The sequence below is a fragment of the Myotis davidii genome, unplaced genomic scaffold, assembly GCF_000327345.1.
Source record: "Myotis davidii unplaced genomic scaffold, ASM32734v1 scaffold96, whole genome shotgun sequence".
Taxonomy (NCBI): Eukaryota; Metazoa; Chordata; class Mammalia; order Chiroptera; family Vespertilionidae; genus Myotis; species Myotis davidii.
The window spans coordinates 5,702,999-5,713,719 of NW_006289416.1; positions in this window are offsets into that span (position 1 = coordinate 5,702,999).

The window sequence follows — 10,721 nt, forward strand, 5'->3', positions numbered from 1 at the left end:
CAGCATGCCAGAACAAGCAGAAGGATTGGCCAAAGCCTTGCTCGTTTTATATCTTTTCCCTGTTGTTCCATTTGAGTGACTCTGACAAGTTCCTTGCAATTTAGAAGCTCATGATCAATGGTGCAATGGAGATACAAGCACATTGAACATATTAACAAATGGCTATGTCAAAGAAAGCATTTCGATGATGGTAAATGCAGTCTGTGGGTGAGTGATGGGAAATAGTTTTCAGATAGGATGCCTGAAAATGACTTCAGGGCTTTCGGAGTGACAGCCTGGGGGTTCTAGCTGAGTGGCAGGGGATTCCAGGCAGCGGATGATGCTCAAGAGAGGACTCAGAAATCTGGAATAGAAATTTGCAGGTTGATTGCTGAAATATGCAGAAGCTCTTGTGTACATTACCAAAACACTGTCCTGGGTCAATACAGGAGAATTTTAATAGGTTGTAAGAAATCTTAATAAATATATCTTCCTTTCCCTAAACTCGGCGCAAATGCAAGGTCCTTTGGTACATGTAGAGCAAGCATGTCAAACTCAAAGGCTAACACGGGCCAAATAAACAAGGCCTGCGGCCCGTGGGCCATGAGTTTGACATGCTTGATGTAGAGTCTTACTGAAGGCCTGAAGGGGATGTGTCTGGCTTCTGAGCAGGCTTTCTGGGGCAGAGAAAATGTATTAGCTCCAGTCTGGTTGGAGTTGGTGCTTGGACCACCGACTGTACAGTGCTGCTGTGTGCTGAGCTTTTGTCAGAGTCTCTGGGTGCTTCTGAATAGCTTGTTTGCTGTATAGTTCCTGACACAATAAGTCTGCATCCTGTGGGCTAGCAGGTGCCACTCTCCGACTGGCTGCTTGATTAAGCTAGTTTTTCTTTCTGTCTTGGACTTTGGAGAATTTTCAGCTGAATTTACCTTGAAAGTGTTGTTTCTTGCAAGTCCATTGATATGTTCATTAAAACTTATATTTCCAAATTCAACAACACATTTATTAAAAACCACCAGGATTCTGAAAACTTGGGCATTTGGCCAGATCCTGCCTGTGTTGAAACTGATTCTTGGGAACATAGAGAATAAGATAGAGGAGAAGGTTCAAACTCCCCAAGGCCCAGAATTGTGACTTATAATCGTGACTCCCAAATAGTTAAAATTCCAGAATATCCAAAGCCACTATTTTAAATATATAATAATTGCTTTTTGATGGGTGTCTAAGCTCAAGCTGATACTCGAGGGTGAACGTACAAAAGCCAAGGACCCTTATTTCAAGGGTTTTATAACAACAAACCAGCCCATTGCTGGATACTGGAACCCCTGCCACACACGCAGTGCTGTCCCCGGGGCTGCGGGAAATACAGAAGAAATCGAAGTTTCTGTCCTCTGAGAGCTCGTGTCTAGCTGAACATTAAGATCAGCACGCAGGACACAATGAGTCCTATCTCAGAATGCTTTTGACTGCGAGAAACAAAAACATCACTCGAAACTCGCTTAAACAAGTAGTTGGTCAAGTAATTAGACATCAGAGTTAGGGCTGGTTTCGGCTAGAGGTCCAGAGGCTCACAAACATTATCTAAGACCCACATGCCTTCAGTCATTCTCCTCTGCCAGTCCCAAGGCTGCTCCACCTTGGGCTGCAGGATGCAGCTGGAGGCAGTTAGCAGTCAGGGCTAAGGCCCCTTCTTCACGTCCAGTGGGAGAGGGCTGGCATCCAATTGCTCTCTCAGAAGAGCAAGGAAATTCTTTCCCAGAAACTCTCAGAAGGTCTCCTATTATTTTTCATTGTCCCTAATTAGTTATGCACCCAACCTTTGGCAATGGCGATGGCTTACTCTAATCGGCTCAAATTAATCAGGGTTTACCACTGGAGCTGGGATAAAGATCCGCGTCCATTGAAGCATAGGACTGCATGGAGGAGTGTAGATACCAGAAACGGGTTTAATTGAAAGGGGGTCCAGGGATGCTGAGTTAAGGAAAATTTTGCTCTCTGTAACCACAGCTACCTTCGGACGATGCTGAAAGTCATTGGATGGACAGCCTCTTGTGGAGCCGTCTTTGGAAATGTGTCAGTTTTGTAACACAAGGTAGTGGGGGCTGACTGGCTCTACACAGTGGAGGGAAGAAGAATTTGAAGTTGCGGGGGGTGGGGGGGTGGAAGAGGAAAAAATCCAACCAAGAAAGAGGCGCCAGCAGGCATTTCCTGCAGTAGTGGCAGAGACAGAAAAGCCCGGGGTGGTGGAGGGGAGGCAGCCGATGAGAAGGTTGCAGAGAAATGTCCAATAAAGATTTTTAAAGTTGCTGTGGGCGAGCGCAATGGAAACTCTTCCTCCTGTGAAACCCTATGAGCCCTTCCCTGAAATGCGATGTAAAGCTAATATTTTTTCAACAATCCTTTTGCTTTAGTGTTGAAGTTTAGGAATATTCTGCACTTATGCGTTTATTCCTCAAATTTGCCTTTCTGTGACTATTCTGGGCCACTTTTCTCTCCCAGACCGGCTTCTGTGGCAGGGAAGCCTGCGGAGGATGAGTCACTGTCTGCCTTCTTGGTTCTTCTCCTCAAAGGGAGGGAGAGTGGCTGGGGGTTGCCGAGCAGAGGGGTTCCTTCTATCAGCAGAGCTTGGCTCTGATGTCTCTCAGACCCACCCGGCGGCTTCTGATGATGGTTATGATGTCTTCACCATGGACAAGCGGCACTAAGATTCCCTGGGCTGGCTTGTTGTGCAGTCCAGCATGTCTTTGTGCAGGGAATCATCTTTCTCTTCTTGATTTCACAGGGCCAGTGGGAGCACATGCCTTCCCTCATTTGTTCCTTACAATAGTCCAATGTGGTCGGTACTCTTATTTCCCCCATTTAATAGATGAGAGACTAAGGATCAGATATATTCAGGCCACATTTAGTCAGAGCGAATCCCAGATTTACCCGGAGCCCATCGACCTAAGCAGTAACTGCATCTCCTCCTGCATTTCTGGAGGGATTTGGAGATGACCTTTCAGATAAACGGTGGAGACGGTAGGCCTGGAGCCTGTTTCCAGACTCACAGCCCAGTGCTCATGCGATAGTCACTACAGTGAGCTTGGGCCTCAGATGCTCATCTGTAAGATAAGGAAATTATAGTAAATAAGGTCTTGCAGCTGTAACATCAGATGAATCTATGATGTGGGTGAGCTTGGGGCCTTGGGTTACTACATTGAGTTCCAAGACTGAGGTGAAATTTTACTTTTTCAATAGCCATGGTTTATTAAGTTAAATCCATTCTATCAAAATTCAACAAAATTTGTACATCTCCTAAGGGCCTTTTCTAGAAGTGCCCAAGGCAGATAAAACCCTAAGTCCATCCAGGTAACGTGTTTTGCTAAAAGAAATGCACAGGAATGTCTTTTGGGGCAGGAAAGTGTGAGGGTTTTCCATTGTTAGCATTCCTTTACTGCCTGCCCTAACAGGCTGGCTCCTCTTCTTCTTTGTAGGAGTCAGGACCTAGTTTGCCCTGATCTTACTTATTTTTCTCTTTCATGTCAGGGAATCTGAGCCAAGAGCAGGAGATTTCACTTGCCACACTGCTTTCCTAAAACAAAGTTCACGGTAACGAATTCTCATTCACAAGACTAGTGAGAGAAAGATGGCGGGACGGACTAACCAGCCCCCTCACCCGGCAGGCCCCTCACACAGCCTAGCAGATGGTCTCTTAGGCATGAACGAACAAATGCACTTATGACTACATGATGGGTTTTGCAGAAATTAGGCGAGGGCAAATGCATTCTGAACCTGTAGACTGAAAACTTTTCAGATGTCATTTCTATCTCCTCGGGTTTGCTGGGAAATTTCTCATGCTGTAGATCAAAGATCAAAACGAGCACTGGATTATTATATAGCTTTAGTGTTTACGGGTTCTCACTCACATGACCTCCTTTATGTTTTGGAGCTACATGACGGGAGCTGAACCAGTTCCTTCCACACCTTATATGATCTAATCCAATTTATTCCAGGTCACATATGTTAGCAGATTCAAAAAAGCCTTAAGGAGACAAGAACATACATGAATTCAAATTGTTTCCTACCCTGTTTCTCCCTTCGTGACACTAGGGCAGCTCTGTGCTGGCAAAAAAAAAATCTGCCTTATTTTGGAAATGAGGAATGTCTCAGTAACCAACAGGGCGCATGTGTTCCTGTATCTTTCTTTTGTTTAATCCAAATATTGACACATTCTCTCTTACATATTTAAGATGCCTAATACAAGCCAAACAATATTACTCAAATTCCTTAAATCAATGATTCAAGATTTTTAATCTTGTCTTTCAAACAGCACACTGCAACTGAGCCTGCAAGAATGGCTGCCAAGCCCAGTGAAGATATGAGTTGTAGAGTAACTAAAAAAGTCTTTTCTTCAAAATCCAAGTTAATTCTTGCTTGATGCTGATTCGTAATAGATCTCAGTTTAATATCTTTTGTGACTTACCATATGGTTTATTAGGCATAAACCAACCAATGCATTCACGACCACCCTGAAGTCAAATCAACTATTGTTATTTTTGAATTTATCTCCTTATTACCTAATAGAGAATCATAGGAATTTAGTACTGGGCAAGACTTAGGAAACTTTTTATTTATATCAGACCTAAAAATTGGAGATCCAAGAAAATGAAAAATTTCTGATATTTTTGAGATAGTAAGTGACCGAGCCAGGAATGGAAGCCAGTTTTTCTGACCTGGATTCATTGATTTTTCCTCCACCAACATGGCAAAGCCCACTCCCAGCCACGACCTCAATGCTCGCTCTGTGGGAAGCAGCCTCAGACTGCACCTGGAGTTAGGAACGCATACAGGCGAGGCACCTGTAGAAGCTGTGGCTGTCCTCCTGGGTGCCTCAACTGGGAACTTATTAAGACAAGGGAAACATTTCTCTTTCTAAAGCCTATTCATTCGAGAGTAGGGGCTGAGAGTTTGCTTCAAAAGCATTTATCATCACCATTATCACCATTAGTGATAAAATATTTTACATTTTGTGGGATTAACTTTGTGGGATGTCAGAGCACTTGCATATGTGCTACCTTATCCTCATTGTACCTTTGAGTGGCAGGTCTTAGTCCCATATGACTGGTGAGAAGCTTGAGGTCGGGTGTGTTATTTGCTGGAGGTCACACAACCAGTAGATAGATATGGGTAGGGAGTAGGCATATGCTGTCACTAGAACCCAGGTCTTTTGATTCCTCTCCTTTATTCATTTATTTATATTAAAATTTCTGTTACTGAGATAATAAATAGTTCTATAACCCTGAGGGAGGAATTTAAAACTGTGATATTTTATTTATTTATTTATTTGTTTGTTTGTTTTTCAATTGATTTTAGAGAGAGGACAGAAGAGAGAGAAACATTGATTTGTTGTTCCACTTATTTATGCATCCATTGGTTGATTCTTGTATGTGCCCTGACCGGGGAACGAACCTGTAACCGTGGCGCATCAGGACAACACTCCAACCAGCCGAATTACCTGGCCAGGACTAAATCTTCTGTGAATTATGTTGAAAAATTATTGGATTATTTGATTCCTATGAAGCCACTCTGTTTGGCCTCTGAACTTCAGAAAGGACAGTTCATGACTGGTTCCTGTTTGGAAGGTTCTCATTCCGGTGTCCGCTGTGTGATCAGGACAGTCCCGGGGTCCACTGTGGCCCTGGACCCAGCTGCACCTCAGTTCTCCTCAGGGAAGACCCTGTGTCATGCTGGCTATTGGCCTTTAGCTCCCAGAAGGCGTTAGTGCCAGCAGCACTCCAGATAGTCTCATGTGCATTTTCCAAATCTTAAAACTTGTGGATTTCTTGAAATGTCTCTTAAGATCTCAGTGGCTTATTCAAATGGTTACACAGGGCTGGTTGGGCCAATTTCCTTAGGGCATGACCTCTCTGTGGGAGAACTCTGTGCACACAAATCATGGATGGAACAAGGAAGTATTTTTATTCATGCATCCTGCATTGCCTTTTTTCTTTTGAGTAGTCTACCAAAGGCTTCAGGATTACCCCTCTTGCCTGCTCCTCACCTCAAATGTAAACAGACCATAAATTCTGCAGTAAAGCAGTGCAAAGGTTTTAAAGACTGTGTTTACAACCAGGCTTGATCTCTAGAAACTGAACTTTAATCAAGATAGAGAGAAATCCAAGGAAGAAAGAAAAGAGAGAGATAGCTTGCATTGCATAAATCTCTCTTTGCACTTCATCATCTCCTGATCAGAGAGAAACGCATTCCTGGTATTCAGAACCCGGTGTTTTCACCTATGGACATCTGCAATACAAAGTTAATGGCAGTTGGGTTGTTTGCACGGTGTCTGTCCAGAAAATCTGCTCCTCACGATTAACGATCAGTTTGTTAGGTGTTTCAGATCTACAGGATGGCTACTGTGGATAGGAGAGAATATTCTGAGCTTCCAATGTTTTTGTTCTTTTTTTTTGAAATATAATCTTTTTAAAATATTTATTTGTATTTATTTTAGAAAGGAAGAGAGAGGGAGAGAGAGATACACACATCAATGATGATGGAGAATCATTGATCAACTGCCTCCTGCATGCCTCACATTGGGGATTGAGCCCACAACCCAGGCATGTGCCCTGACTGGGAATCCAACCATGACCTCCTGGTTTATAGGTCAATGCTCAACTACTGCGCCATGCTGGCCGGGCAAATATTTTTGTTCTTTCAAGAACTCTATCCATGGACTCAAAGGCTCTCTGAGGGCCGACTGTGGCTTCTGTGAGGCTGAACCCCCAGGGCTGTGATTCCTATAGAGCACCGGATCCTGCAACCACGCACCAGAAAGAGGCGCCCAGAGTGGCCATTAGAGGTGGTCCCAACATCTGGTCAACTTGCTGGGACCTTCAAAAGCCCAATTTTCTCCCTTTCATTCTTGGTGGAAATATTTTCAAGAGACAGGCAAGTTGAGGTTGTTGCAGTCCCTGGAAAAAATGAAAGGCTGAACCTGGGAATCTGGGGGTGGCTCCACCATTTAGACTCCTTGGGGAGGTGTCATCAGTTAAGAAAAAATTGAGAAGGTTCCTCATGACCACTTCAATCACCTATCTTGGCAAGAGGATCTGAAATAACATTTACCTTTCCCATTGTTTGCAATTAGCAGCATGCAACAGTGAGCGCTGGGTCAGCTGACCTTTCCCGCACCCCAGACTCCTTCCACATGAATCCCAGCTGGTCACATCCCCGAAATCACTCCCGCGCTCCTCTCTACCCAGGACTACACACAGCTGTGGCCACTCATACACTTTCTTTGGGTTATATCTGCTTTTATTTCTCATCTGTGTTTGCCTTGTCTCCTGCTTTCGGGTGTAGGAGTCTCAGAATCATCAGAGTAGCACCTAACAGCACAGTGAAGGCCAGTGACTGACTCTGCCTTGTCACTGATGGAGAACTGAGTGTAGAAGACTCTAGAATTCAGGTGGAAGGACAGGGGTAGGCTGGCATGAGAATCTGCTCTGTGCCAGGTACTGGGCTGAGGACGGTGGCTGAGCCAAAATGTGGATTTGTCATTGCTTCCATCAGTCCCATCAAGTCCCTGCTAACGCTACTCAGCAATCATGATAATACATATTAATCTCAAAATTACAATGGTTAATATTCAATTCTGTGTGAAATTCTAAAGGAACTTTGCTTTTTAATATTTTCATTAAACTTGTCTCATAACTGTGCTTACTATAAAAATATTCCCTTACGGCAAGTTCCCCAATTCTCTCCTTTAAACCTCATCCTCTCCTATATAGCATTCCGCACCTACCACTGCCTACCTCAGTGCTTTACTATGATGGGATTTGAGAAGCTTGAACTCAAGAAAACTGATAAGTGAATATTGATCAATACCAAAACCTTCTCACAAGGCCAGCAAATGTCAGAAACAGACATTTTACTTGAAATGTCATAACTTTCAGGGTGTAGTAGAGGGACTGTGACTGATGAATACTTGTGTCAGAAGTGGGTGGAGGTAATTTTGCTGTGCATTTTCTGCCAAGCATGGGGTAAATAAATAACACCCAGCGAGTTACAAATTTGTTTAAACAGGGGTTGTCTTATTGGGTATCGGAATCATGAATGCACCCCAGGTCCCTTTTATACCATCCTCTGTGTATAACAATCCTGACCCTAATTGAAACAGTTTTTGTATAGCTTTATTTTCTTTAAACACAAACTGTTAAGTGACAAAATCAGTAGTGAAAGTTAAGCTTTCAGCATTCAAAAACTCACTGGCATGCCCTAGCCCAGGGGTCCTCAAACTACGGCCCGCGGGCCACATGCGGCCCGCCGAAAACATTTGTTTTTTTGCTTCAAAATAAGATATGTGCAGTGTGCATAGGAATTTGTTCAAAGATTTTTTTTAAACTATAGTCCGGCCCTCCAACGGTCTAAGGGACAGTGAACTGGCCCCCTGTTTAAAAATTTTGAGGACCCCTGCTAGCCTGTTTGGCTCAGTGGATAGAGTCTTGGCCCATGGACTGAGGTTCTGGGTTGGATTCTGGTCAAAGGCACATACTCTCTGTTGCGAGCTTGATCCGGGCCCTGGTCTGAGCACGTGAAGGAGGAGACCAATCCATGTGTCTCTCTCACATTGATGTTTCTCTCTGTCTCTCTCCTTCCCTTCCATTCTCTCTGAAAATTAATGGAAAAACAAACAAACCACAAACGCACTGATAGCAATGTAAACCCAAAACAAGTGAGTTCTTGGTGAGAACAACTGGCTCCATGCGGCCTGCTCCTGGGTGATCTACATGTTGTGTGTGAATGATCTCCCTCGGTCTTCATAGCAACTGGTGAGATATGTGTGATCATCCCATTTCACAGATGAGAAAGCTGAGGCTCAGAAGGTAGCTATGTGCCCGAGAGCACAGAGCTCTAAGTGCTGAAGCAGGGTCTGCATCCAGGTCCATTGGACAGCAAAGCTCTTGCTTGTTCTGCTGCATAATATTGACACAGAGTTGGGTTTGGCATGCGAGGGAACCAGTTGGAATACTATCTCAGATATTTTCCAATTCATTTATTTTAAAGGGACAAGAGGGAAAAGGTCGTAAATTTCTTTATTGCTTTTTTTCACCTCCCATTTTATTAGCTCCCCACCCCACCCCCGACCCCGATCAACTCCAGTTCTTCTCTTGCTCACCTCAAGTCCTGCCTAGGTACTATTTTACTTTGTAAAAATACTTTATTTTAAAATAAGTTGTAACTTGACGAAGTGTTAAGAACCATACAAAGAAACCCTGTATCCCTTTCTCCCATATCCCCCAATTATTAACATTTTATATTTGCAAGCTTTTTCTTGCTTTCTCTCTCCATATATGTAGTTTGATTACACATATTATACACACATATGTAATTGATATAGAGTCTTTCTGAACCACTGGAGAACAAGTAGCAAACACGCTGCTCCATCACCCCTCATTATTACAGTGTGTATTTCCCCAAAGAAGGACACTCTCCTGCATAGCCATCCACGGCACTTTCAGACATTATCATTTCTCCCACAGACTCCATTTACCGCTGCCAACTGTCCCAACACTGTCACCTCGATCTTTCTTGTCCAGGATACAATTCTGTGTCAAATGTGGCATTTAGCTGCCAAGTCTCACAAGACTCTTGATCTGCACTAGTTCTTTAAGTCTCCCCCTATCTTTCCGGACCTTGGGTGGAGAGAGTCCTGGCCTTCTGTTCTCTAGGGTGGCCCATCCCTGGGTCTGTCTGATGTCTCCTCATGCCCAGACCGAGGCCATGCAGTCTTAGCAGGAATCCTACAGAAATGATGCCATGTGCTTAGAAGCTGTCAGCTGACTCACCACTGGCCATGTTAGCCTCCATCCCCTGGTTTCTCTACCATAAAATTTCCACTTTCCCTTCATAACTGATAATGATTTCGTGAGGAGACCACATCAATATCCTATTCCCACCAGCCTCAGTCTCTACTAATGACTCCCTTATGAGTCAGCCCCAAGATGATGGTTGTCAAAGAATGGGTTTCTATTTTTGTCATTCCTTCTGCCTTCTACTGACATTCTACTGCAAGCAGAACTTTCCCTTCTCCATTTCTTTGCTTTCCTATATGAATGGATGCATGGATCCTTTTATTTCATCTATTACTATCATTATTTATTTTTGATACTCAAAGTGACACATATCTGACCAGTGGGAACCTCTTCAAACTGGCTCCTGTCATGACCTCATCATTCTTTTAGCTTTTCCTTACTTTCCTGCACAATAAGCTGTTCCAGATTTATTGCTCCAGTCTAGGAATCAGCCAGAGGGCTCTCTGGTTTCCTGTAACGGAAGGTGGTGTTTACAAACTCAAGATCTGGTACACACACACACACACACACACACACACACACACACACAAACACACACTATTCATTTCTGTACATGTGTTATAAAATGAGTATATGCCGATGCATCTAATTTGAATCCAACACCTCAATATTTTTTCGAGCCTTCTCTCTTTCAGTATTTGTAGATTCCTTCTTGAATGATGAGAAATAGGGTCCCATGATCCTCGATACTTATTTGCTCTACCCTCTGTATGTCACTGATCTCCCTACTACTCCAACTGCCTGTTTAGTCAACTACCTCTATGGTTCCCCATTTTTCTCATCTGGTCTCTGTCTTGGCCGCCAGGCATGCTACCAGCTCTGCAGTTTCCCTCTCCCTTCACCACTGCTCCCCAGGCACACCACGGCCTCCATGCCCCCCATCTACACCCA